This window comes from Hyperolius riggenbachi, chromosome 4 (assembly GCF_040937935.1).
Source record: "Hyperolius riggenbachi isolate aHypRig1 chromosome 4, aHypRig1.pri, whole genome shotgun sequence".
Classification (NCBI taxonomy): Eukaryota; Metazoa; Chordata; class Amphibia; order Anura; family Hyperoliidae; genus Hyperolius; species Hyperolius riggenbachi.
The window spans coordinates 45,121,320-45,145,683 of record NC_090649.1 but is presented as its reverse complement, the minus strand read 5'-3'; the positions used below and the strand labels follow the sequence as shown (position 1 = coordinate 45,145,683).

General features: G+C 43.1%; 14 non-coding genes across 14 annotated transcripts; all 14 read left to right on the top strand.

Annotated features, from left to right (window-relative positions):
• Positions 1-72: 72 nt before the first annotated feature.
• Positions 73-155, top strand: TRNAL-UAA (transfer RNA leucine (anticodon UAA)). The gene has a single exon. It is a non-coding gene; the product is annotated as a tRNA-Leu (tRNA).
• Positions 156-1,382: 1,227 nt separating this feature from the next.
• On the top strand, positions 1,383-1,465 carry TRNAL-UAA (transfer RNA leucine (anticodon UAA)). The gene has a single exon. It is a non-coding gene; the product is annotated as a tRNA-Leu (tRNA).
• A 7,262-nt stretch (positions 1,466-8,727) lies between these two features.
• Positions 8,728-8,810, top strand: TRNAL-UAA (transfer RNA leucine (anticodon UAA)). The gene has a single exon. It is a non-coding gene; the product is annotated as a tRNA-Leu (tRNA).
• A 1,226-nt stretch (positions 8,811-10,036) lies between these two features.
• TRNAL-UAA (transfer RNA leucine (anticodon UAA)) lies at positions 10,037-10,119 on the top strand. The gene has a single exon. It is a non-coding gene; the product is annotated as a tRNA-Leu (tRNA).
• Positions 10,120-11,346: 1,227 nt separating this feature from the next.
• Positions 11,347-11,429, top strand: TRNAL-UAA (transfer RNA leucine (anticodon UAA)). Its single transcript has one exon. It is a non-coding gene; the product is annotated as a tRNA-Leu (tRNA).
• Positions 11,430-12,656: 1,227 nt separating this feature from the next.
• Positions 12,657-12,739, top strand: TRNAL-UAA (transfer RNA leucine (anticodon UAA)). Its single transcript has one exon. It is a non-coding gene; the product is annotated as a tRNA-Leu (tRNA).
• Positions 12,740-13,966: 1,227 nt separating this feature from the next.
• TRNAL-UAA (transfer RNA leucine (anticodon UAA)) lies at positions 13,967-14,049 on the top strand. The gene has a single exon. It is a non-coding gene; the product is annotated as a tRNA-Leu (tRNA).
• A 1,228-nt stretch (positions 14,050-15,277) lies between these two features.
• Positions 15,278-15,360, top strand: TRNAL-UAA (transfer RNA leucine (anticodon UAA)). Its single transcript has one exon. It is a non-coding gene; the product is annotated as a tRNA-Leu (tRNA).
• Positions 15,361-16,587: 1,227 nt separating this feature from the next.
• TRNAL-UAA (transfer RNA leucine (anticodon UAA)) lies at positions 16,588-16,670 on the top strand. Its single transcript has one exon. It is a non-coding gene; the product is annotated as a tRNA-Leu (tRNA).
• Positions 16,671-17,897: 1,227 nt separating this feature from the next.
• On the top strand, positions 17,898-17,980 carry TRNAL-UAA (transfer RNA leucine (anticodon UAA)). Its single transcript has one exon. It is a non-coding gene; the product is annotated as a tRNA-Leu (tRNA).
• Positions 17,981-19,207: 1,227 nt separating this feature from the next.
• Positions 19,208-19,290, top strand: TRNAL-UAA (transfer RNA leucine (anticodon UAA)). The gene has a single exon. It is a non-coding gene; the product is annotated as a tRNA-Leu (tRNA).
• A 1,228-nt stretch (positions 19,291-20,518) lies between these two features.
• On the top strand, positions 20,519-20,601 carry TRNAL-UAA (transfer RNA leucine (anticodon UAA)). The gene has a single exon. It is a non-coding gene; the product is annotated as a tRNA-Leu (tRNA).
• Positions 20,602-21,828: 1,227 nt separating this feature from the next.
• Positions 21,829-21,911, top strand: TRNAL-UAA (transfer RNA leucine (anticodon UAA)). Its single transcript has one exon. It is a non-coding gene; the product is annotated as a tRNA-Leu (tRNA).
• Positions 21,912-23,138: 1,227 nt separating this feature from the next.
• Positions 23,139-23,221, top strand: TRNAL-UAA (transfer RNA leucine (anticodon UAA)). Its single transcript has one exon. It is a non-coding gene; the product is annotated as a tRNA-Leu (tRNA).
• Positions 23,222-24,364: the final 1,143 nt, after the last annotated feature.

Here is a 24,364-nt window from a genome sequence, read left to right as displayed (position 1 = left end):
TGTCCAAGCATCCAAAGGCAGAGCGATCATACCCTTAAGCTCCCAATTCAAGTGCAGACGGTCACATCAGCAACCAGGATGGCCGAGTGGTTAAGGCGTTGGACTTAAGATCCAATGGATATATATCCGCGTGGGTTCGAACCCCACTCCTGGTAAACTTTCTTGACGTCACTGAATGTCAAACAATGCCTTCTGCGCGCTATCCTGCACAAAACTCTTGGTATACTTCTGGCATCTTACGCCTCTAAGAAATCCTACAAGGAGTGTTTTTATCAGTCATATCTCCAAACTAATATCAATGTGTGATCTTTCAGCTTTTTGAAACAGTTCACAAGAAACATTGAGCTTCCTGGAAATGTACTTGTGGAGATGTGAATGCTTACAATCACCGGTATGGCATTCATTATGCTTTTGAGATTACTGCAAACACTGCTGCAAGTTTTGATTTTCTGCCAATCTGTTTCTTCAATACCACATGCCATCAGTAGAGGGACTCATTGTGAGGACTCTTGTCTGCAGCTATACCCAAGAATGGCATTGTGAGGTTAAAGCGCTAACAAAGAAGATACACAAATCCAACTGCAAAAGTTGCCAAAACCTGCAAGAAGTGTTTTCCACCAGCTGCAGTTTTCTAAGAGAGAACTATTAAGAAAGCCACTGGAAAGTAAAACTGGATTAACACATGGACTAGAGTTTGTTACAAGGCATAGGGCAGAATCCAAAGTCACCTTGATCAGGTTTCAATAGTTTAATAAAGCCACAACAGAGCTTTTTCAACCCCAGTCAAAATGTTATCTTTAACTTAAGCCCGATATTGCACATCATTGCTTAAAGAACAGTTCCTCCTTGACGTATGTTGGTGGCAGCATCAGACTGTGAGAATTTGTCCCCACAACAGGCTCTGGAGAACTTATAAGACTAGAGGAAGGAGTGCATGCTGCAAGCTCCAGTTAAGTCCTAGAAGAAATTCTTGTGCGGTGTGCTAGAAATTTGAAAATTGAGAAAAAACTTGTTTTCCCATAAAACATACTTGACAAATCAGAGCCCCAAACAACAGAAAAAAAAATATTTAAAAACAATGAACAATTTGAGGGTCACCTGCTACTTTGCTCTGTATGGGTGGTGGAGTTAGTGTGCCCCAATGGGCCAACATATGCTAAGCCCTCTTCACCCAATAAAAAGGCTTTTCAGCAAGCCAGAGATTTTCATGGGATGTTGTTTCTTCCGGAGGACTGTCTTATGATATCAAGCAGTTAACCAGAGTTTCACAGAAAGATTCATCAAGGATACAGGAGGTCCATACTGTCCAGTGTCCAAGCATCCAAAGGCAGAGCGATCATACCCTTAAGCTCCAAATTCAAGTGCAGACTGTAACATCAACAACCAGGATGGCCGAGTGGTTAAGGCGTTGGACTTAAGATCCAATGGATATGTATCCGCGTGGGTTCGAACCCCACTCCTGCTTAACTTTCTTGACGTCACTGAATGTCAAACAATGCCTTCTGCGCGCTAACCTGCACAAAACTCTTGGTATACTTCTGGCATCTTACGCCTCTAAGAAATCCTACAAGGAGTGTTTTTATCAGTCATATCTCCAAACTAATATCAATGTGTGATCTTTCAGCTTTTTGAAACAGTTCACAAGAAACATTGAGCTTCCTGGAAATGTACTTGTGGAGATGTGAATGCTTACAATCACCGGTATGGCATTCATTATGCTTTTGAGATTACTGCAAACACTGCTGCAAGTTTTGATTTTCTGCCAATCTGTTTCTTCAATACAACATGCCATCAGTAGAGGGACTCATTGTGAGGACTCTTGTCTGCAGCTATACCCAAGAATGGCATTGTGAGGTTAAAGCGCTAACAAAGAAGATACACAAATCCAACTGCAAAAGTTGCCAAAACCTGCAAGAAGTGTTTTCCACCAGCTGCAGTTTTCTAAGAGAGAACTATGAAGAAAGCCACTGGAAAGTAAAACTGGATTAACACATGGACTAGAGTTTGTTACAAGGCATAGGGCAGAATCCAAAGTCACCTTGATCAGGTTTCAATAGTTTAATAAAGCCACAACAGAGCTTTTTCAACCCCAGTCAAAATGTTATCTTTAACTTAAGCCCGATATTGCACATCATTGCTTAAAGAACAGTTCCTGCTTGACGTATGTTGGTGGCAGCATCAGACTGTGAGAATTTGTCCCCACAACAGGCTCTGGAGAACTTATAAGACTAGTGTCACGATCTGTGACGATAGGTGGACGCAGAGAGTGTCTGATTACCGGTAATCTGCAGTATCACCGGCACACAGACGTATATCTGATTATGGGTGAGCTGCAGTCTCACCGACAATCCGATATATAAACTAACCCCTGCCCACTCAAGGTGTATAGTGATTGGTGCAACAGTAATAGGCACTACGCAGTGGCGAGACACACTGCTAGCGGCAAACTTCCGTCCAGCGGCAAGGGCCCGCTGGAGGAGGATAGTGAAACAAGCAAAATTCGGCAACAGAGTATCAATACAGCAAGGTACAGAATCAGGAGGCTAGGACGGAGTCTAATAACGAGCCGGGGTTCGGCAACAGGAGATCGGAATATCAAGGTACAGTATCACAGATCAGAGGCGAAAACGAGAGGTACAGCAAGGTCGGCAACAGGAGATCAGATTGGCAAAAGTACAAGAGGATAAGGCAAGAGCAAGGTCAAGAACGAGCAAAAAGGTCAAAGGCACAGATAAATCACAATGGTATGTTTCTTCCAGTACTTATATATTGGCAGTACCAATATATAAGTATACTGTGGATCCGAGAGCTAACACAGGTGTGATCGCTACAGCGGACACAGAATACTGACAGTCTGCTGCTTAAATGCAGACTGTCACTTCAGCAAACTCCACCCCCCCGATGATGTCAGGAAGGAGGCGGCAACTGTCCCGGCAGCCTGCTCATGTGATTTTCCTCCTCAGGGCATAAAGGGCGTGACGCTCCGTGCGTGCGCGCGTTGCCCTGCCCTGCTGAGACATGCTCCTGGTGGTACGCTGAGCGGAGGAGGATGCCGCCGGGACAGACCGGAAGTTCGGGGTCCCGATGACGTCAGCCGCGAGCGCGGCGTTCGCACTACCGCTGGCGGTGGGGGTGAGTCCATGCCTGACATTACCCCTCCCCTGAGGCGTGGTCTCCGAACGCGCCAATGAGGGTCTATCAGGGTTTGTATCATGAAATTCCCGTATGAGTTCCTGTGCATGAAATTGATGTGCTGGTACCCAGGATCTCTCCTCCGGACCATAACCCTTCCAATGAACCAGATACTGAAGAGAATTCTGAACAAACCGGGAATCCAGAATTCTCTCAACCTCATACTCAGGTTCACCGTCAACAAGCACAGGAGGGGGACCAGAGTCCACCTGTACTGCGGGTTTCAGCAATGACACATGAAATGTTCTTACTCCCCGCATTGACTGAGGTAATGTCACTTGATAAGATACCCTATTGATCCTTTTGGCTACAGGATATGGACCTATAAATTTAGGTCCAAGTTTAGCTGATGGCTGTCGTAAGGCGATATGCCGAGTGGAGATCCAGACAAGATCTCCGGGAGAGAACTCCCACTCAGGAGAACGCCTTCGGTCAGCCTGTTGTTTCTGGGCCGAGACTGTTTTCCTTAAATTATTATTAACCTCCCTCCAAAGAGTTCTTAGCGTCTCTTGCCAGACCTCTAGGGCAGGAAAAGGTGAGGACCTGACAGGGAGTGATGAAAACCTTGGTGACCTTCCATTGACAATTTGAAAAGGTGAAAACCCAGAGGAAGAACTCCGAAGATTATTATGGGCAAATTCAGAATATGGTAAGTACTGAACCCACTCTGTTTGATTGTCTGCCACATAACATCGGAGGTATTGTTCCAAGGACTGATTCATTCTCTTCGTTTGCCCATTAGTTTGGGGATGAAACCCAGATGAAAAGGAGAGGGTGATCCCTAATGCCTTGCAAAATTCTCTCCAGAATTCTGAAATGAACTGTACCCCCCTGTCAGATACTATGTTCTCAGGAACCCCGTGAAGACGAAGAATGTGGATTACGAAAAGATCTGCAAGTTCTTTAGCGGAAGGAAGTTTCTTCAAAGGTACAAAATGAGCCATCTTAGAGAATCGGTCCACAATGACCCAAATCACCGTATTACCGTCCGAGGGTGGTAATTCCCCCACAAAATCCATGGATACATGAGTCCAGGGCTCGGAGGGTATAGGCAGCGGCTGGAGGGTACCCATCGGAGATACACGTGAGGGTTTACTCCGTGAGCACACTGAACAAGACACAACAAAATCCTCAACATCACTCCTCCACGAAGGCCACCAGACGCTCCTGGACAGTAATTCTCTAGTTCGAGCCACTCCAGGGTGACCAGCTAGCTTATGAGCATGAAAGAATTGAAGTATTTGTAATCTGAACTGTAACGGTACAAACATGAGGTCAGACGGTTTCCCTACTGGAATATCCTGTTGGTAGGGAAGCAGGACAGAGGCAATATCCCTCATAGAGTCTATACTGGCTATGACAATTTTCTCAGATAAAATTGGATCTGGTTCGGAGGGCAGTACTGATTCAATGTCAAAACATCGTGAAAGAGCATCAGCCTTGATATTTTTGCTTCCAGGTTTAAACGTGATGATGAAATCAAACCTAGAAAAGAATAAAGACCACCGTGCCTGCCTGGGATTTAACCTCTTAGCCCCCTTCAGATATTCCAGGTTCTTATGATCCGTATAGACCGTAATCACATGTTCCGCCCCCTCCAGCCAGTGTCGCCACTCCTCAAAAGCCAACTTCATGGCTAATAGCTCCCTGTTCCCGATATCGTAATTCCTCTCTGCCTCAGAAATTTTTTTCGAAAAAAACGAGCAAGGGTGAAGTCTCCCTTGTGATCCGGAGTACTGTGACAAGACTGCCCCAACCCCGATCTCTGATGCGTCTACCTCCACTATGAATGGCCTGGACGAATCGACATGGTGCAAAATGGGGGCCGAACAAAAGGCAGTTTTAAGACTCGTAAAAGCAGAAATGGCTTCGGGAGACCAACTGCTAACATTAGCCCCTTTCTTAGTCATGTCAGTGAGGGGAGCTACCAGAGCGGAGTACCCCTTTATAAATTTCCTGTAATAGTTAGCAAACCCCAGAAAACGTTGTAAGGCCTTTAGATCAACTGGTTGCGGCCAGTCTAAAACTGCCGCAACTTTACTGCTATCCATAGCTAACCCAGATCTGGAAATGATATAGCCAAGAAATGGGACTTCATTGACTTCAAACAAACATTTCTCCAACTTGGCATATAATGAATTCTCCCGTAACTTTTGTAATACATACTGGACCTGAGATCTATGTTCCCTGATATTGCGAGAAAAAATCAGAATGTCGTCCAAATAAACGACCACAAATTTCCCTACCACCTCCCTAAAAATGTCATTAACTAATTCTTGGAAAACAGCGGGGGCATTACACAGACCAAAGGGCATGACTAGGTACTCGTAATGCCCATCCTGAGTATTAAATGCCGTCTTCCATTCGTCACCCTGTCTAATTCTGACCAGATTGTAAGCTCCCCTGAGATCTAGTTTAGTAAAGATCTGGGCACCTGTGACCTGAGAAAAAAGATCATCAATCAGGGGGAGTGGGTATCGGTTCTTTATCGTTATGGCATTAAGAGCTCGATAGTCGATGCAGGGACGCAGCCCCCCATCTTTTTTCTTTACGAAGAAAAATCCTGCCCCCGCGGGTGATCTAGAGGGTCTAATGAACCCCTTATCTAAGTTTTCCTGAATGTACTCCCTCATGGCCACCTTTTCGGGTCCCGTGAGATTATAAAGATGACCTCTAGGGGGCATGGTTCCTGGTCTAAGCTCGATTGGACAGTCATAAGGCCTATGAGGTGGTAGTGAATCGGCCGATCGTGGACAAAACACATCAGCGAAGGAGCTATAAGGCTGAGGTAAACCTTGAGGGGTTAATTGAGTGGAACGAAGAGGGCATTTTGATATGCAGTGCTTCTGACAGTAGGTTGACCAAGACAGCAACTGACCAGAAGACCAATCAATCTGTGGAGAATGTAACCGTAACCAGGGAAGGCCCAATATAATCGAGCAAGAAGGCATTCTGATAAGGTAAAATCGTAATTTTTCACAATGTAAAACCCCAACGGTGCAGATTAATTCAGGAGTGATAGAGACAGGTTGACTATCTTGTAATGGGGAATCGTCGATTGCAGTGACTATGATACGTTTCTCAAGTGGAACCACCGGTATGCCTAATTTAAGTGCTAAATTATAATCCATAAAATTGGCTGCAGCGCCCGTATCAATAAAAGCCTGCAGTGCAATGTCTTGTTTGTCCCAAGAAATGGAAATGGGAAATAAGATTTTATCTTTTGGAGGTACGGAATTCTCGCCCAGGGTAGTACCCCCGACTAACCCTAGGCGGAGAAGTTTTCCGGCTTCTTGGAACAAACAGAGGCAATATGACCCTTGTCCCCACAATATAAGCACAGACCCTCTTTTCTCCTTCTCAATTTCTCTGTCTCGGATAATTTAGAGTGACCCAGCTGCATGGGCTCCTCAGTAGAAGAGGAAGTGGTAACACTTGTGGAAGGTTGTGAGCGCATGAAGGGTCGCTGCCTGGTAGACCTGTGAAAACGTACTCTGCGGTCTATTTTGATGGCAAGACTTATGGCCTCATCTAAAGTTCTAGGTTCAGGATGACTTAGCATTAATTCCGACACAGAATCAGACAACCCCGTTAGGAAGCGATCCAAAAGAGACTGCGCCTCCCACCTGGTAGAAAATGACCATTTGCGGAATTCCGCAGCATAGGTTTCCACTGAATTCTGACCCTGTTTGAGTCTTTTTAGTTTCCTCTCAGCTGTGGCGGAAGTATCTGGATCGTCATACACGACCGCCATGGCTTCGAAAAAATTTTCTACAGAGGTAAGAGCCTCATGACCCAAGGGTAGGCTATAGGCCCATGTCTGTGAGTCTCCTTGTAAAAGGGTTTTTATGAGCGTGACCCTTTGCAACTCAGAACCAGAGGAAATGGGACGCATTTGAAAATATGATTGACACCGATCCCGGAAATTACGGAAATCGGAGCGTTCTCCTGAAAACAATTTGGGTAACGGCATTTTGGGTTCAACCGGTAATACAGGAGCGGGATTAACTGGTGCTTGCAGGTTTTGCACAACCTCAGCTAGTCGGTTAAGCTGGACCTGCTGATCTTTAACGGTCTGGTTTAATTGAGCGACGACTGTCGTCAAAGTGTTAACCTGCTGGACCAGAGCATCCATTTTTTGGTCCGCTGTACTGTCACGATCTGTGACGATAGGTGGACGCAGAGAGTGTCTGATTACCGGTAATCTGCAGTATCACCGGCACACAGACGTATATCTGATTATGGGTGAGCTGCAGTCTCACCGACAATCCGATATATAAACTAACCCCTGCCCACTCAAGGTGTATAGTGATTGGTGCAACAGTAATAGGCACTACGCAGTGGCGAGACACACTGCTAGCGGCAAACTTCCGTCCAGCGGCAAGGGCCCGCTGGAGGAGGATAGTGAAACAAGCAAAATTCGGCAACAGAGTATCAATACAGCAAGGTACAGAATCAGGAGGCTAGGACGGAGTCTAATAACGAGCCGGGGTTCGGCAACAGGAGATCGGAATATCAAGGTACAGTATCACAGATCAGAGGCGAAAACGAGAGGTACAGCAAGGTCGGCAACAGGAGATCAGATTGGCAAAAGTACAAGAGGATAAGGCAAGAGCAAGGTCAAGAACGAGCAAAAAGGTCAAAGGCACAGATAAATCACAATGGTATGTTTCTTCCAGTACTTATATATTGGCAGTACCAATATATAAGTATACTGTGGATCCGAGAGCTAACACAGGTGTGATCGCTACAGCGGACACAGAATACTGACAGTCTGCTGCTTAAATGCAGACTGTCACTTCAGCAAACTCCACCCCCCCGATGATGTCAGGAAGGAGGCGGCAACTGTCCCGGCAGCCTGCTCATGTGATTTTCCTCCTCAGGGCATAAAGGGCGTGACGCTCCGTGCGTGCGCGTGTTGCCCTGCCCTGCTGAGACATGCTCCTGGTGGTACGCTGAGCGGAGGAGGATGCCGCCGGGACAGACCGGAAGTTCGGGGTCCCGATGACGTCAGCCGCGAGCGCGGCGTTCGCACTACCACTGGCGGTGGGGGTGAGTCCATGCCTGACAACTAGAGGAAGGAGTGCATGCTGCAAGCTCCAGTTAAGTCCTAGAAGAAATTCTTGTGCGGTGTGCTAGAAATTTGAAAATATAGAAAAAACTTGTTTTCCCATAAAACATACTTGACAAATCAGAGCCCCAAACAACAGAAAAAAAAATATTTAAAAACGATGAACAATTTGAGGGTCACCTGCTACTTTGCTCTGTATGGGTGGTGGAGTTAGTGTGCCCCAATGGGCCAACATATGTTAAGCCCTCTTCACCCAATGAAGAGGCTTTTCAGCAAGCCAGAGATTTTCATGGGATGTTGTTTCTTCCGGAGGACTGTCTTATGATATCAAGCAGTTAACCAGAGTTTCACAGAAAGATTCATCAAGGATACAGGAGGTCCATACTGTCCAGTGTCCAAGCATCCAAAGGCAGAGCGATCATACCCTTAAGCTCCCAATTCAAGTGCAGACGGTCACATCCGCAACCAGGATGGCCGAGTGGTTAAGGCGTTGGACTTAAGATCCAATGGATATATATCCGCGTGGGTTCGAACTCCACTCCTGGTAAACTTTCTTGACGTCACTGAATGTCAAACAATGCCTTCTGCGCGCTATCCTGCACAAAACTCTTGGTATACTTCTGGCATCTTACGCCTCTAAGAAATCCTACAAGGAGTGTTTTTATCAGTCATATCTCCAAACTAATATCAATGTGTGATCTTTCAGCTTTTTGAAACAGTTCACAAGAAACATTGAGCTTCCTGGAAATGTACTTGTGGAGATGTGAATGCTTACAATCACCGGTATGGCATTCATTATGCTTTTGAGATTACTGCAAACACTGCTGCAAGTTTTGATTTTCTGCCAATCTGTTTCTTCAATACCACATGCCATCAGTAGAGGGACTCATTGTGAGGACTCTTGTCTGCAGCTATACCCAAGAATGGCATTGTGAGGTTAAAGTGCTAACAAAGAAGATACACAAATCCAACTGCAAAAGTTGCCAAAACCTGCAAGAAGTGTTTTCCACCAGCTGCAGTTTTCTAAGAGAGAACTATGAAGAAAGCCACTGGAAAGTAAAACTGGATTAACACATGGACTAGAGTTTGTTACAAGGCATAGGGCAGAATCCAAAGTCACCTTGATCAGGTTTCAATAGTTTAATAAAGCCACAACAGAGCTTTTTCAACCCCAGTCAAAATGTTATCTTTAACTTAAGCCCGATATTGCACATCATTGCTTAAAGAACAGTTCCTCCTTGACGTATGTTGGTGGCAGCATCAGACTGTGAGAATTTGTCCCCACAACAGGCTCTGGAGAACTTATAAGACTAGAGGAAGGAGTGCATGCTGCAAGCTCCAGTTAAGTCCTAGAAGAAATTCTTGTGCGGTGTGCTAGAAATTTGAAAATTGAGAAAAAACTTGTTTTCCCATAAAACATACTTGACAAATCAGAGCCCCAAACAACAGAAAAAAAATATTTAAAAACAATAAACAATTTGAGGGTCACCTGCTACTTTGCTCTGTATGGGTGGTGGAGTTAGTGTGCCCCAATGGGCCAACATATGCTAAGCCCTCTTCACCCAATAAAAAGGCTTTTCAGCAAGCCAGAGATTTTCATGGGATGTTGTTTCTTCCGGAGGACTGTCTTATGATATCAAGCAGTTAACCAGAGTTTCACAGAAAGATTCATCAAGGATACAGGAGGTCCATACTGTCCAGTGTCCAAGCATCCAAAGGCAGAGCGATCATACCCTTAAGCTCCAAATTCAAGTGCAGACTGTAACATCAACAACCAGGTTGGCCGAGTGGTGAAGGCGTTGGACTTAAGATCCAATGGATATATATCCGCGTGGGTTCGAACCCCACTCCTGGTAAACTTTCTTGACGTCACTGAATGTCAAACAATGCCTTCTGCGCTCTATCCTGCACAAAACTCTTGGTATACTTCTGGCATCTTACGCCTCTAAGAAATCCTACAAGGAGTGTTTTTATCAGTCATATCTCCAAACTAATATCAATGTGTGATCTTTCAGCTTTTTGAAACAGTTCACAAGAAACATTGAGCTTCCTGGAAATGTACTTGTGGAGATGTGAATGCTTACAATCACCGGTATGGCATTCATTATGCTTTTGAGATTACTGCAAACACTGCTGCAAGTTTTGATTTTCTGCCAATCTGTTTCTTCAATACCACATGCCATCAGTAGAGGGACTCATTGTGAGGACTCTTGTCTGCAGCTATACCCAAGAATGGCATTGTGAGGTTAAAGCGCTAACAAAGAAGATACACAAATCCAACTGCAAAAGTTGCCAAAACCTGCAAGAAGTGTTTTCCACCAGCTGCAGTTTTCTAAGAGAGAACTATGAAGAAAGCCACTGGAAAGTAAAACTGGATTAACACATGGATTAGAGTTTGTTACAAGGCATAGGGCAGAATCCAAAGTCACCTTGATCAGGTTTCAATAGTTTAATAAAGCCACAACAGAGCTTTTTCAACCCCAGTCAAACTGTTATCTTTAAATTAAGCCCGATATTGCAGATCATTGCTTAAAGAACAGTTCCTCCTTGACGTATGTTGGTGGCAGCATCAGACTGTGAGAATTTGTCCCCACAACAGGCTCTGGAGAACTTATAAGACTAGAGGAAGGAGTGCATGCTGCAAGCTCCAGTAAAGTCCTAGAAGAAATTCTTGTGCGGTGTGCTAGAAATTTGAAAATTGAGAAAAAACTTGTTTTCCCATAAAATATACTTGACAAATCAGAGCCCCAAACAACAGAAAAAAAAATATTTAAAAACGATGAACAATTTGAGGGTCACCTGCTACTTTGCTCTGTATGGGTGGTGGAGGTAGTGTGCCCCAATGGGCCAACATATGTTAAGCCCTCTTCACCCAAGGAAGAGGCTTTTCAGCAAGCCAGAGATTTTCATGGGATGTTGTTTCTTCCGGAGGACTGTCTTATGATATCAAGCAGTTAACCAGAGTTTCACAGAAAGATTCATCAAGGATACAGGAGGTCCATACTGTCCAGTGTCCAAGCATCCAAAGGCAGAGCGATCATACCCTTAAGCTCCAAATTCAAGTGCAGACTGTAACATCAACAACCAGGATGGCCGAGTGGTTAAGGCGTTGGACTTAAGATCCAATGGATATATATCCGCGTGGGTTTGAACCCCACTCCTGGTAAACTTTCTTGATGTCACTGAATGTCAAACAATGCCTTCTGCGCGCTATCCTGCACAAAACTCTTGGTATACTTCTGGCATCTTACGCCTCTAAGAAATCCTACAAGGAGTGTTTTTATCAGTCATATCTCCAAACTAATATCAATGTGTGATCTTTCAGCTTTTTGAAACAGTTCACAAGAAACATTGAGCTTCCTGGAAATGTACTTGTGGAGATGTGAATGCTTACAATCACCGGTATGGCATTCATTATGCTTTTGAGATTACTGCAAACACTGCTGCAAGTTTTGATTTTCTGCCAATCTGTTTCTTCAATACCACATGCCATCAGTAGAGGGACTCATTGTGAGGACTCTTGTCTGCAGCTATACCCAAGAATGGCATTGTGAGGTTAAAGCGCTAACAAAGAAGATACACAAATCCAACTGCAAAAGTTGCCAAAACCTGCAAGAAGTGTTTTCCACCAGCTGCAGTTTTCTAAGAGAGAACTATGAAGTAAGCCACTGGAAAGTAAAACTGGATTAACACATGGATTAGAGTTTGTTACAAGGCATAGGGCAGAATCCAAAGTCACCTTGATCAGGTTTCAATAGTTTAATAAAGCCACAACAGAGCTTTTTCAACCCCAGTCAAAATGTTATCTTTAACTTAAGCCCGATATTGCACATCATTGCTTAAAGAACAGTTCCTCCTTGACGTATGTTGGTGGCAGCATCAGACTGTGAGAATTTGTCCCCACAACAGGCTCTGGAGAACTTATAAGACTAGAGGAAGGAGTGCATGCTGCAAGCTCCAGTTAAGTCCTAGAAGAAATTCTTGTGCAGTGTGCTAGAAATTTGAAAATTGAGAAAAAAACTTGTTTTCCCATAAAACATACTTGACAAATCAGAGCCCCAAACAACAGAAAAAAAATATTTAAAAACGATGAACAATTTGAGGGTCACCTGCTACTTTGCTCTGTATGGGTGGTGGAGTTAGTGTGCCCCAATGGGCCAACATATGCTAAGCCCTCTTCACCCAATAAAAAGGCTTTTCAGCAAGCCAGAGATTTTCATGGGATGTTGTTTCTTCCGGAGGACTGTCTTATGATATTAAGCAGTTAACCAGAGTTTCACAGAAAGATTCATCAAGGATACAGGAGGTCCATACTGTCCAGTGTCCAAGCATCCAAAGGCAGAGCGATCATACCCTTAAGCTCCAAATTCAAGTGCAGACTGTAACATCAACAACCAGGATGGCCGAGTGGTTAAGGCGTTGGACTTAAGATCCAATGGATATATATCCGCGTGGGTTCGAACCCCACTCCTGGTAAACTTTCTTGACGTCACTGAATGTCAAACAATGCCTTCTGCGCGCTATCCTGCACAAAACTCTTGGTATACTTCTGGCATCTTACGCCTCTAAGAAATCCTACAAGGAGTGTTTTTATCAGTCATATCTCCAAACTAATATCAATGTGTGATCTTTCAGCTTTTTGAAACAGTTCACAAGAAACATTGAGCTTCCTGGAAATGTACTTGTGGAGATGTGAATGCTTGCAATCACCGGTATGGCATTCATTATGCTTTTGAGATTACTGCAAACACTGCTGCAAGTTTTGATTTTCTGCCAATCTGTTTCTTCAATACCACATGCCATCAGTAGAGGGACTCATTGTGAGGACTCTTGTCTGCAGCTATACCCAAGAATGGCATTGTGAGGTTAAAGCGCTAACAAAGAAGATACACAAATCCAACTGCAAAAGTTGCCAAAACCTGCAAGAAGTGTTCTCCACCAGCTGCAGTTTTCTAAGAGAGAACTATGAAGAAAGCCACTGGAAAGTAAAACTGGATTAACACATGGATTAGAGTTTGTTACAAGGCATAGGGCAGAATCCAAAGTCACCTTGATCAGGTTTCAATAGTTTAATAAAGCCACAACAGAGCTTTTTCAACCCCAGTCAAACTGTTATCGTTAAATTAAGCCCGATATTGCACATCATTGCTTAAAGAACAGTTCCTCCTTGACGTATGTTGGTGGCAGCATCAGACTGTGAGAATTTGTCCCCACAACAGGCTCTGGAGAACTTATAAGACTAGAGGAAGGAGTGCATGCTGCAAGCTCCAGTAAAGTCCTAGAAGAAATTCTTGTGCGGTGTGCTAGAAATTTGAAAATTGAGAAAAAACTTGTTTTCCCATAAAACATACTTGACAAATCAGAGCCCCAAACAACAGAAAAAAAAATATTTAAAAACGATGAACAATTTGAGGGTCACCTGCTACTTTGCTCTGTATGGGTGGTGGAGGTAGTGTGCCCCAATGGGCCAACATATGTTAAGCCCTCTTCACCCAAGGAAGAGGCTTTTCAGCAAGCCAGAGATTTTCATGGGATGTTGTTTCTTCCGGAGGACTGTCTTATGATATCAAGCAGTTAACCAGAGTTTCACAGAAAGATTCATCAAGGATACAGGAGGTCCATACTGTCCAGTGTCCAAGCATCCAAAGGCAGAGCGATCATACCCTTAAGCTCCAAATTCAAGTGCAGACTGTAACATCAACAACCAGGATGGCCGAGTGGTTAAGGCGTTGGACTTAAGATCCAATGGATATATATCCGCGTGGGTTTGAACCCCACTCCTGGTAAACGTTCTTGACGTCACTGAATGTCAAACAATGCCTTCTGCGCGCTATCCTGCACAAAACTCTTGGTATACTTCTGGCATCTTACGCCTCTAAGAAATCCTACAAGGAGTGTTTTTATCAGTCATATCTCCAAACTAATATCAATGTGTGATCTTTCAGCTTTTTGAAACAGTTCACAAGAAACATTGAGCTTCCTGGAAATGTACTTGTGGAGATGTGAATGCTTACAATCACCGGTATGGCATTCATTATGCTTTTGAGATTACTGCAAACACTGCTGCAAGTTTTGATTTTCTGCCAATCTGTTTCTTCAATACCACATGCCATCAGTAGAGGGACTCATTGTGAGGACTCTTGTCTGCAGCTATACCCAAGAATGGCATTGTGAGGTTAAAGCGCTAACAAAGAAGATACACAAATCCAACTGCAAAAGTTGCCAAAACCTGCAAGAAGTGTTTTCCACCAGCTGCAGTTTTCTAAGAGAGAACTATGAAGAAAGCCACTGGAAAGTAAAACTGGATTAACACATGGATTAGAGTTTGTTACAAGGCATAGGGCAGAATCCAAAGTCACCTTGATCAGGTTTCAATAGTTTAATAAAGCCACAACAGAGCTTTTTCAACCCCAGTCAAACTGTTATCTTTAACTTAAGCCCGATATTGCACATCATTGCTTAAAGAACAGTTCCTCCTTGACGTATGTTGGTGGCAGCATCAGACTGTGAGAATTTGTCCCCACAACAGGCTCTGGAGAACTTATAAGACTAGAGGAAGGAGTGCATGCTGCAAGCTCCAGTTAAGTCCTAGAAGAAATTCTTGTGCGGTGTGCTAGAAATTTGAAAATTGAGAAAAAACTTGTTTTCCCATAAAACATACTTGACAAATCAGAGCCCCAAACAACAGAAAAAAAAAATATTTAAAAACGATGAACAATTTGAGGGTCACCTGCTACTTTGCTCTGTATGGGTGGTGGAGGTAGTGAGCCCCAATGGGCCAACATATGTTAAGCCCTCTTCACCCAATGAAGAGGCTTTTCAGCAAGCCAGAGATTTTCATGGGATGTTGTTTCTTCCGGAGGACTGTCTTATGATATCAAGCAGTTAACCAGAGTTTCACAGAAAGATTCATCAAAGATACAGGAGGTCCATACTGTCCAGTGTCCAAGCATCCAAAGGCAGAGCGATCATACCCTTAAGCTCCCAATTCAAGTGCAGACTGTTACATCAGCAACCAGGATGGCTGAGTGGTTGAGGCGTTGGACTTAAGATCTAATAGATATATATCCTCGTGGGTTCGAACCCCACTCCTGGTAAACTTTCTTGACGTCACTGAATGTCAAACAATGCCTTCTGCGCGCTATCCTGCACAAAACTCTTGGTATACTTCTGGCATCTTACGCCTCTAAGAAATCCTACAAGGAGTGTTTTTATCAGTCATATCTCCAAACTAATATCAATGTGTGATCTTTCAGCTTTTTGAAACAGTTCACAAGAAACATTGAGCTTCCTGGAAATGTACTTGTGGAGATGTGAATGCTTACAATCACCGGTATGGCATTCATTATGCTTTTGAGATTACTGCAAACACTGCTGCAAGTTTTGATTTTCTGCCAATCTGTTTCTTCAATACCACATGCCATCAGTAGAGGGACTCATTGTGAGGACTCTTGTCTGCAGCTATACCCAAGAATGGCATTGTGAGGTTAAAGCGCTAACAAAGAAGATACACAAATCCAACTGCAAAAGTTGCCAAAACCTGCAAGAAGTGTTTTCCACCAGCTGCAGTTTTCTAAGAGAGAACTATGAAGAAAGCCACTGGAAAGTAAAACTGGATTAACACATGGACTAGAGTTTGTTACAAGGCATAGGGCAGAATCCAAAGTCACCTTGATCAGGTTTCAATAGTTTAATAAAGCCACAACAGAGCTTTTTCAACCCCAGTCAAAATGTTATCTTTAACTTAAGCCCGATATTGCACATCATTGCTTAAAGAACAGTTCCTCCTTGACGTATGTTGGTGGCAGCATCAGACTGTGAGAATTTGTCCCCACAACAGGCTCTGGAGAACTTATAAGACTAGAGGAAGGAGTGCATGCTGCAAGCTCCAGTTAAGTCCTAGAAGAAATTCTTGTGCGGTGTGCTAGAAATTTGAAAATTGAGAAAAAACTTGTTTTCCCATAAAACATACTTGACAAATCAGAGCCCCAAACAACAGAAAAAAAAATATTTAAAAACGATGAACAATTTCAGGGTCACCTGCTACTTTGCTCTGTATGGGTGGTGGAGGTAGTGTGCCCCAATGGGCCAACATATGTTAAGCCCTCTTCACCCAAGGAAGAGGCTTTTCAGCAAGCCAGAGATTTTCATGGGATGTTGTTTCTTCCGGAGGACTGTCTTATGATATCAAGCAGTTAACCAGAGTTTCACAGAAAGATTCATCAAGGATACAGGAGGTCCATACTGTCCAGTGTCCAAGCATCCAAAGGCAGAGCGATCATACCCTTAAGCTCCCAATTCAAGTGCAGACTGTTACATCAACAACCAGGATGGCCGAGTGGTTAAGGCGTTGGACTTAAGATCCAATGGATATATATCCGCGTGGGTTCGAAACCCACTCCTGGTAAACTTTCTTGACGTCACTGAATGTCAAACAATGACGTCTGCGCGCTATCCTGCACAAAACTCTTGGTATACTTCTGGCATCTTACGCCTCTAAGAAATCCTACAAGGAGTGTTTTTATCAGTCACATCTTCAAACTAATATCAATGTGTGATCTTTCAGCTTTTTGAAACAGTTCACAAGAAACATTGAGCTTCCTGGAAATGTACTTGTGGAGATGTGAATGCTTACAATCACCGGTATGGCATTCATTATGCTTTTGAGATTACTGCAAACACTGCTGCAAGTTTTGATTTTCTGCCAATCTGTTTCTTCAATACCACATGCCATCAGTAGAGGGACTCATTGTGAGGACTCTTGTCTGCAGCTATACCCAAGAATGGCATTGTGAGGTTAAAGCGCTAACAAAGAAGATACACAAATCCAACTGCAAAAGTTGCCAAAACCTGCAAGAAGTGTTTTCCACCAGCTGCAGTTTTCTAAGAGAGAACTATGAAGAAAGCCACTGGAAAGTAAAACTGGATTAACACATGGACTAGAGTTTGTTACAAGGCATAGGGCAGAATCCAAAGTCACCTTGATCAGGTTTCAATAGTTTAATAAAGCCACAACAGAGCTTTTTAAACCCCAGTCAAAATGTTATCTTTAACTTAAGCCCGATATTGCACATCATTGCTTAAAGAACAGTTCCTCCTTGACGTATGTTGGTGGCAGCATCAGACTGTGAGAATTTGTCCCCACAACAGGCTCTGGAGAACTTATAAGACTAGAGGAAGGAGTGCATGCTGCAAGCTCCAGTTAAGTCCTAGAAGAAATTCTTGTGCGGTGTGCTAGTAATTTGAAAATTGAGAAAAAACTTGTTTTCCCATAAAACATACTTGACAAATCAGAGCCCCAAACAACAGAAAAAAAAATATTTAAAAACGATGAACAATTTGAGGGTCACCTGCTACTTTGCTCTGTATGGGTGGTGGAGGTAGTGTGCCCCAATGGGCCAACATATGTTAAGCCCTCTTCACCCAAGGAAGAGGCTTTTCAGCAAGCCAGAGATTTTCATGGGATGTTGTTTCTTCCGGAGGACTGTCTTATGATATCAAGCAGTTAACCAGAGTTTCACAGAAAGATTCATCAAGGATACAGGAGGTCCATACTGTCCAGTGTCCAAGCATCCAAAGGCAGAGCGATCATACCCTTAAGCTCCAAATTCAAGTGCAGACTGTAACATCAACAACCAGGATGGCCGAGTGGTTAAGGCGTTGGACTTAAGATCCAATGGATATATATCCGCGTGGGTTTGAACCCCACTCCTGGTAAACGTTCTTGACGTCACTGAATGTCAAACAATGCCTTCTGCGCGCTATCCTGCACAAAACTCTTGGTATACTTCTGGCATCTTACGCCTCTAAGAAATCCTACAAGGAGTGTTTTTATCAGTCATATCTCCAAACTAATATCAATGTGTGATCTTTCAGCTTTTTGAAACAGTTCACAAGAAACATTGAGCTTCCTGGAAATGTACTTGTGGAGATGTGAATGCTTACAATCACCGGTATGGCATTCATTATGCTTTTGAGATTACTGCAAACACTGCTGCAAGTTTTGATTTTCTGCCAATCTGTTTCTTCAATACCACATGCCATCAGTAGAGGGACTCATTGTGAGGACTCTTGTCTGCAGCTATACCCAAGAATGGCATTGTGAGGTTAAAGCGCTAACAAAGAAGATACACAAATCCAACTGCAAAAGTTGCCAAAACCTGCAAGAAGTGTTTTCCACCAGCTGCAGTTTTCTAAGAGAGAACTATGAAGAAAGCCACTGGAAAGTAAAACTGGATTAACACATGGATTAGAGTTTGTTACAAGGCATAGGGCAGAATCCAAAGTCACCTTGATCAGGTTTCAATAGTTTAATAAAGCCACAACAGAGCTTTTTCAACCCCAGTCAAACTGTTATCTTTAACTTAAGCCCGATATTGCACATCATTGCTTAAAGAACAGTTCCTCCTTGACGTATGTTGGTGGCAGCATCAGACTGTGAGAATTTGTCCCCACAACAGGCTCTGGAGAACTTATAAGACTAGAGGAAGGAGTGCATGCTGCAAGCTCCAGTTAAGTCCTAGAAGAAATTCTTGTGCGGTGTGCTAGAAATTTGAAAATTGAGAAAAAACTTGTTTTCCCATAAAACATACTTGACAAATCAGAGCCCCAAACAACAGAAAAAAAAATATTTAAAAACGATGAACAATTTGAGGGTCACCTGCTACTTTGCTCTGTATGGGTGGTGGAGGTAGTGTGCCCCAATGGGCCAACATATGTTAAGCCCTCTTCACCCAAGGAAGAGGCTTTTCAGCAAGCCAGAGATTTTCATGGGATGTTGTTTCTTCCGGAGGACTGTCTTATGATATCAAGCAGTTAACCAGAGTTTCACAGAAAGATTCATCAAGGATACAGAAGGTCCATACTGTCCAGTGTCCAAGCATCCAAAGGCAGAGCGATCATACCCTTAAGCTCCAAATTCAAGTGCAGACAGTAACATCAACAACCAGGATGGCGGAGTGGTTAAGGCGTTGGACTTAAGATCCAATGGATATATATCCGCGTGGGTTCGAACCCCACTCCTGGTAAGCGTTCTTGACGTCACTGAATGTCAAACAATGCCTTCTGCGCGCTATCCTGCACAAAACTCTTGGTATACTTCTGGCATCTTACGCCTCTAAGAAATCCTACAAGGAGTGTTTTTATCAGTCATATCTCCAAACTAATATCAATGTGTGATCTTTCAGCTTTTTGAAACAGTTCACAAGAAACATTGAGCTTCCTGGAAATGTACTTGTGGAGATGTGAATGCTTACAATCACCGGTATGGCATTCATTATGCTTTTGAGATTACTGCAAACACTGCTGCAAGTTTTGATTTTCTGCCAATCTGCTTCTTCAATACAACATGCCATCAGTAGAGGGACTCATTGTGAGGACTCTTGTCTGCAGCTATACCCAAGAATGGCATTGTGAGGTTAAAGCGCTAACAAAGAAGATACACAAATCCAACTGCAAAAGTTGCCAAAACCTGCAAGAAGTGTTTTCCACCAGCTGCAGTTTTCTAAGAGAGAACTATGAAGAAAGCCACTGGAAAGTAAAACTGGATTAACACATGGACTAGAGTTTGTTACAAGGCATAGGGCAGAATCCAAAGTCACCTTGATCAGGTTTCAATAGTTTAATAAAGCCACAACAGAGCTTTTTCAACCCCAGTCAAAATGTTATCTTTAACTTAAGCCCGATATTGCACATCATTGCTTAAAGAACAGTTCCTCCTTGACGTATGTTGGTGGCAGCATCAGACTGTGAGAATTTGTCCCCACAACAGGCTCTGGAGAACTTATAAGACTAGAGGAAGGAGTGCATGCTGCAAGCTCCAGTTAAGTCCTAGAAGAAATTCTTGTGCGGTGTGCTAGAAATTTGAAAATTGAGAAAAAACTTGTTTTCCCATAAAACATACTTGACAAATCAGAGCCCCAAACAACAGAAAAAAAAAATATTTAAAAACGATGAACAATTTGAGGGTCACCTGCTACTTTGCTCTGTATGGGTGGTGGAGGTAGTGAGCCCCAATGGGCCAACATATGTTAAGCCCTCTTCACCCAATGAAGAGGCTTTTCAGCAAGCCAGAGATTTTCATGGGATGTTGTTTCTTCCGGAGGACTGTCTTATGATATCAAGCAGTTAACCAGAGTTTCACAGAAAGATTCATCAAAGATACAGGAGGTCCATACTGTCCAGTGTCCAAGCATCCAAAGGCAGAGCGATCATACCCTTAAGCTCCAAATTCAAGTGCAGACTGTAACATCAACAACCAGGATGGCCGAGTGGTTAAGGCGTTGGACTTAAGATCCAATGGATATATATCCGCGTGGGTTTGAACCCCACTCCTGGTAAACGTTCTTGACGTCACTGAATGTCAAACAATGCCTTCTGCGCGCTATCCTGCACAAAACTCTTGGTATACTTCTGGCATCTTACGCCTCTAAGAAATCCTACAAGGAGTGTTTTTATCAGTCATATCTCCAAACTAATATCAATGTGTGATCTTTCAGCTTTTTGAAACAGTTCACAAGAAACATTGAGCTTCCTGGAAATGTACTTGTGGAGATGTGAATGCTTACAATCACCGGTATGGCATTCATTATGCTTTTGAGATTACTGCAAACACTGCTGCAAGTTTTGATTTTCTGCCAATCTGTTTCTTCAATACCACATGCCATCAGTAGAGGGACTCATTGTGAGGACTCTTGTCTGCAGCTATACCCAAGAATGGCATTGTGAGGTTAAAGCGCTAACAAAGAAGATACACAAATCCAACTGCAAAAGTTGCCAAAACCTGCAAGAAGTGTTTTCCACCAGCTGCAGTTTTCTAAGAGAGAACTATGAAGAAAGCCACTGGAAAGTAAAACTGGATTAACACATGGATTAGAGTTTGTTACAAGGCATAGGGCAGAATCCAAAGTCACCTTGATCAGGTTTCAATAGTTTAATAAAGCCACAACAGAGCTTTTTCAACCCCAGTCAAACTGTTATCTTTAACTTAAGCCCGATATTGCACATCATTGCTTAAAGAACAGTTCCTCCTTGACGTATGTTGGTGGCAGCATCAGACTGTGAGAATTTGTCCCCACAACAGGCTCTGGAGAACTTATAAGACTAGAGGAAGGAGTGGATGCTGCAAGCTCCAGTTAAGTCCTAGAAGAAATTCTTGTGCGGTGTGCTAGAAATTTGAAAATTGAGAAAAAACTTGTTTTCCCATAAAACATACTTGACAAATCAGAGCCCCAAACAACAGAAAAAAAAATATTTAAAAACGATGAACAATTTGAGGGTCACCTGCTACTTTGCTCTGTATGGGTGGTGGAGGTAGTGTGCCCCAATGGGCCAACATATGTTAAGCCCTCTTCACCCAAGGAAGAGGCTTTTCAGCAAGCCAGAGATTTTCATGGGATGTTGTTTCTTCCGGAGGACTGTCTTATGATATCAAGCAGTTAACCAGAGTTTCACAGAAAGATTCATCAAAGATACAGGAGGTCCATACTGTCCAGTGTCCAAGCATCCAAAGGCAGAGCGATCATACCCTTAAGCTCCCAATTCAAGTGCAGACTGTTACATCAGCAACCAGGATGGCTGAGTGGTTGAGGCGTTGGACTTAAGATCTAATAGATATATATCCTCGTGGGTTCGAACCCCACTCCTGGTAAACTTTCTTGACGTCACTGAATGTCAAACAATGCCATCTGCGCGCTATCCTGCACAAAACTCTTGGTATACTTCTGGCATCTTACGCCTCTAAGAAATCCTACAAGGAGTGTTTTTATCAGTCATATCTCCAAACTAATATCAATGTGTGATCTTTCAGCTTTTTGAAACAGTTCACAAGAAACATTGAGCTTCCTGGAAATGTACTTGTGGAGATGTGAATGCTTACAATCACCGGTATGGCATTCATTATGCTTTTGAGATTACTGCAAACACTGCTGCAAGTTTTGATTTTCTGCCAATCTGTTTCTTCAATACCACATGCCATCAGTAGAGGGACTCATTGTGAGGACTCTTGTCTGCAGCTATACCCAAGAATGGCATTGTGAGGTTAAAGCGCTAACAAAGAAGATACACAAATCCAACTGCAAAAGTTGCCAAAACCTGCAAGAAGTGTTTTCCACCAGCTGCAGTTTTCTAAGAGAGAACTATGAAGAAAGCCACTGGAAAGTAAAACTGGATTAACACATGGACTAGAGTTTGTTACAAGGCATAGGGCAGAATCCAAAGTCACCTTGATCAGGTTTCAATAGTTTAATAAAGCCACAACAGAGCTTTTTCAACCCCAGTCAAAATGTTATCTTTAACTTAAGCCCGATATTGCACATCATTGCTTAAAGAACAGTTCCTCCTTGACGTATGTTGGTGGCAGCATCAGACTGTGAGAATTTGTCCCCACAACAGGCTCTGGAGAACTTATAAGACTAGAGGAAGGAGTGCATGCTGCAAGCTCCAGTTAAGTCCTAGAAGAAATTCTTGTGCGGTGTGCTAGAAATTTGAAAATTGAGAAAAAACTTGTTTTCCCATAAAACATACTTGACAAATCAGAGCCCCAAACAACAGAAAAAAAAATATTTAAAAACGATGAACAATTTGAGGGTCACCTGCTACTTTGCTCTGTATGGGTGGTGGAGGTAGTGTGCCCCAATGGGCCAACATATGTTAAGCCCTCTTCACCCAAGGAAGAGGCTTTTCAGCAAGCCAGAGATTTTCATGGGATGTTGTTTCTTCCGGAGGACTGTCTTATGATATCAAGCAGTTAACCAGAGTTTCACAGAAAGATTCATCAAGGATACAGGAGGTCCATACTGTCCAGTGTCCAAGCATCCAAAGGCAGAGCGATCATACCCTTAAGCTCCAAATTCAAGTGCAGACTGTAACATCAACAACCAGGATGGCCGAGTGGTTAAGGCGTTGGACTTAAGATCCAATGGATATATATCCGCGTGGGTTTGAACCCCACTCCTGGTAAACGTTCTTGACGTCACTGAATGTCAAACAATGCCTTCTGCGCGCTATCCTGCACAAAACTCTTGGTATACTTCTGGCATCTTACGCCTCTAAGAAATCCTACAAGGAGTGTTTTTATCAGTCATATCTCCAAACTAATATCAATGTGTGATCTTTCAGCTTTTTGAAACAGTTCACAAGAAACATTGAGCTTCCTGGAAATGTACTTGTGGAGATGTGAATGCTTACAATCACCGGTATGGCATTCATTATGCTTTTGAGATTACTGCAAACACTGCTGCAAGTTTTGATTTTCTGCCAATCTGTTTCTTCAATACCACATGCCATCAGTAGAGGGACTCATTGTGAGGACTCTTGTCTGCAGCTATACCCAAGAATGGCATTGTGAGGTTAAAGCGCTAACAAAGAAGATACACAAATCCAACTGCAAAAGTTGCCAAAACCTGCAAGAAGTGTTTTCCACCAGCTGCAGTTTTCTAAGAGAGAACTATGAAGAAAGCCACTGGAAAGTAAAACTGGATTAACACATGGATTAGAGTTTGTTACAAGGCATAGGGCAGAATCCAAAGTCACCTTGATCAGGTTTCAATAGTTTAATAAAGCCACAACAGAGCTTTTTCAACCCCAGTCAAACTGTTATCTTTAACTTAAGCCCGATATTGCACATCATTGCTTAAAGAACAGTTCCTCCTTGACGTATGTTGGTGGCAGCATCAGACTGTGAGAATTTGTCCCCACAACAGGCTCTGGAGAACTTATAAGACTAGAGGAAGGAGTGCATGCTGCAAGCTCCAGTTAAGTCCTAGAAGAAATTCTTGTGCGGTGTGCTAGAAATTTGAAAATTGAGAAAAAACTTGTTTTCCCATAAAACATACTTGACAAATCAGAGCCCCAAACAACAGAAAAAAAAATATTTAAAAACGATGAACAATTTGAGGGTCACCTGCTACTTTGCTCTGTATGGGTGGTGGAGGTAGTGTGCCCCAATGGGCCAACATATGTTAAGCCCTCTTCACCCAAGGAAGAGGCTTTTCAGCAAGCCAGAGATTTTCATGGGATGTTGTTTCTTCCGGAGGACTGTCTTATGATATCAAGCAGTTAACCAGAGTTTCACAGAAAGATTCATCAAGGATACAGAAGGTC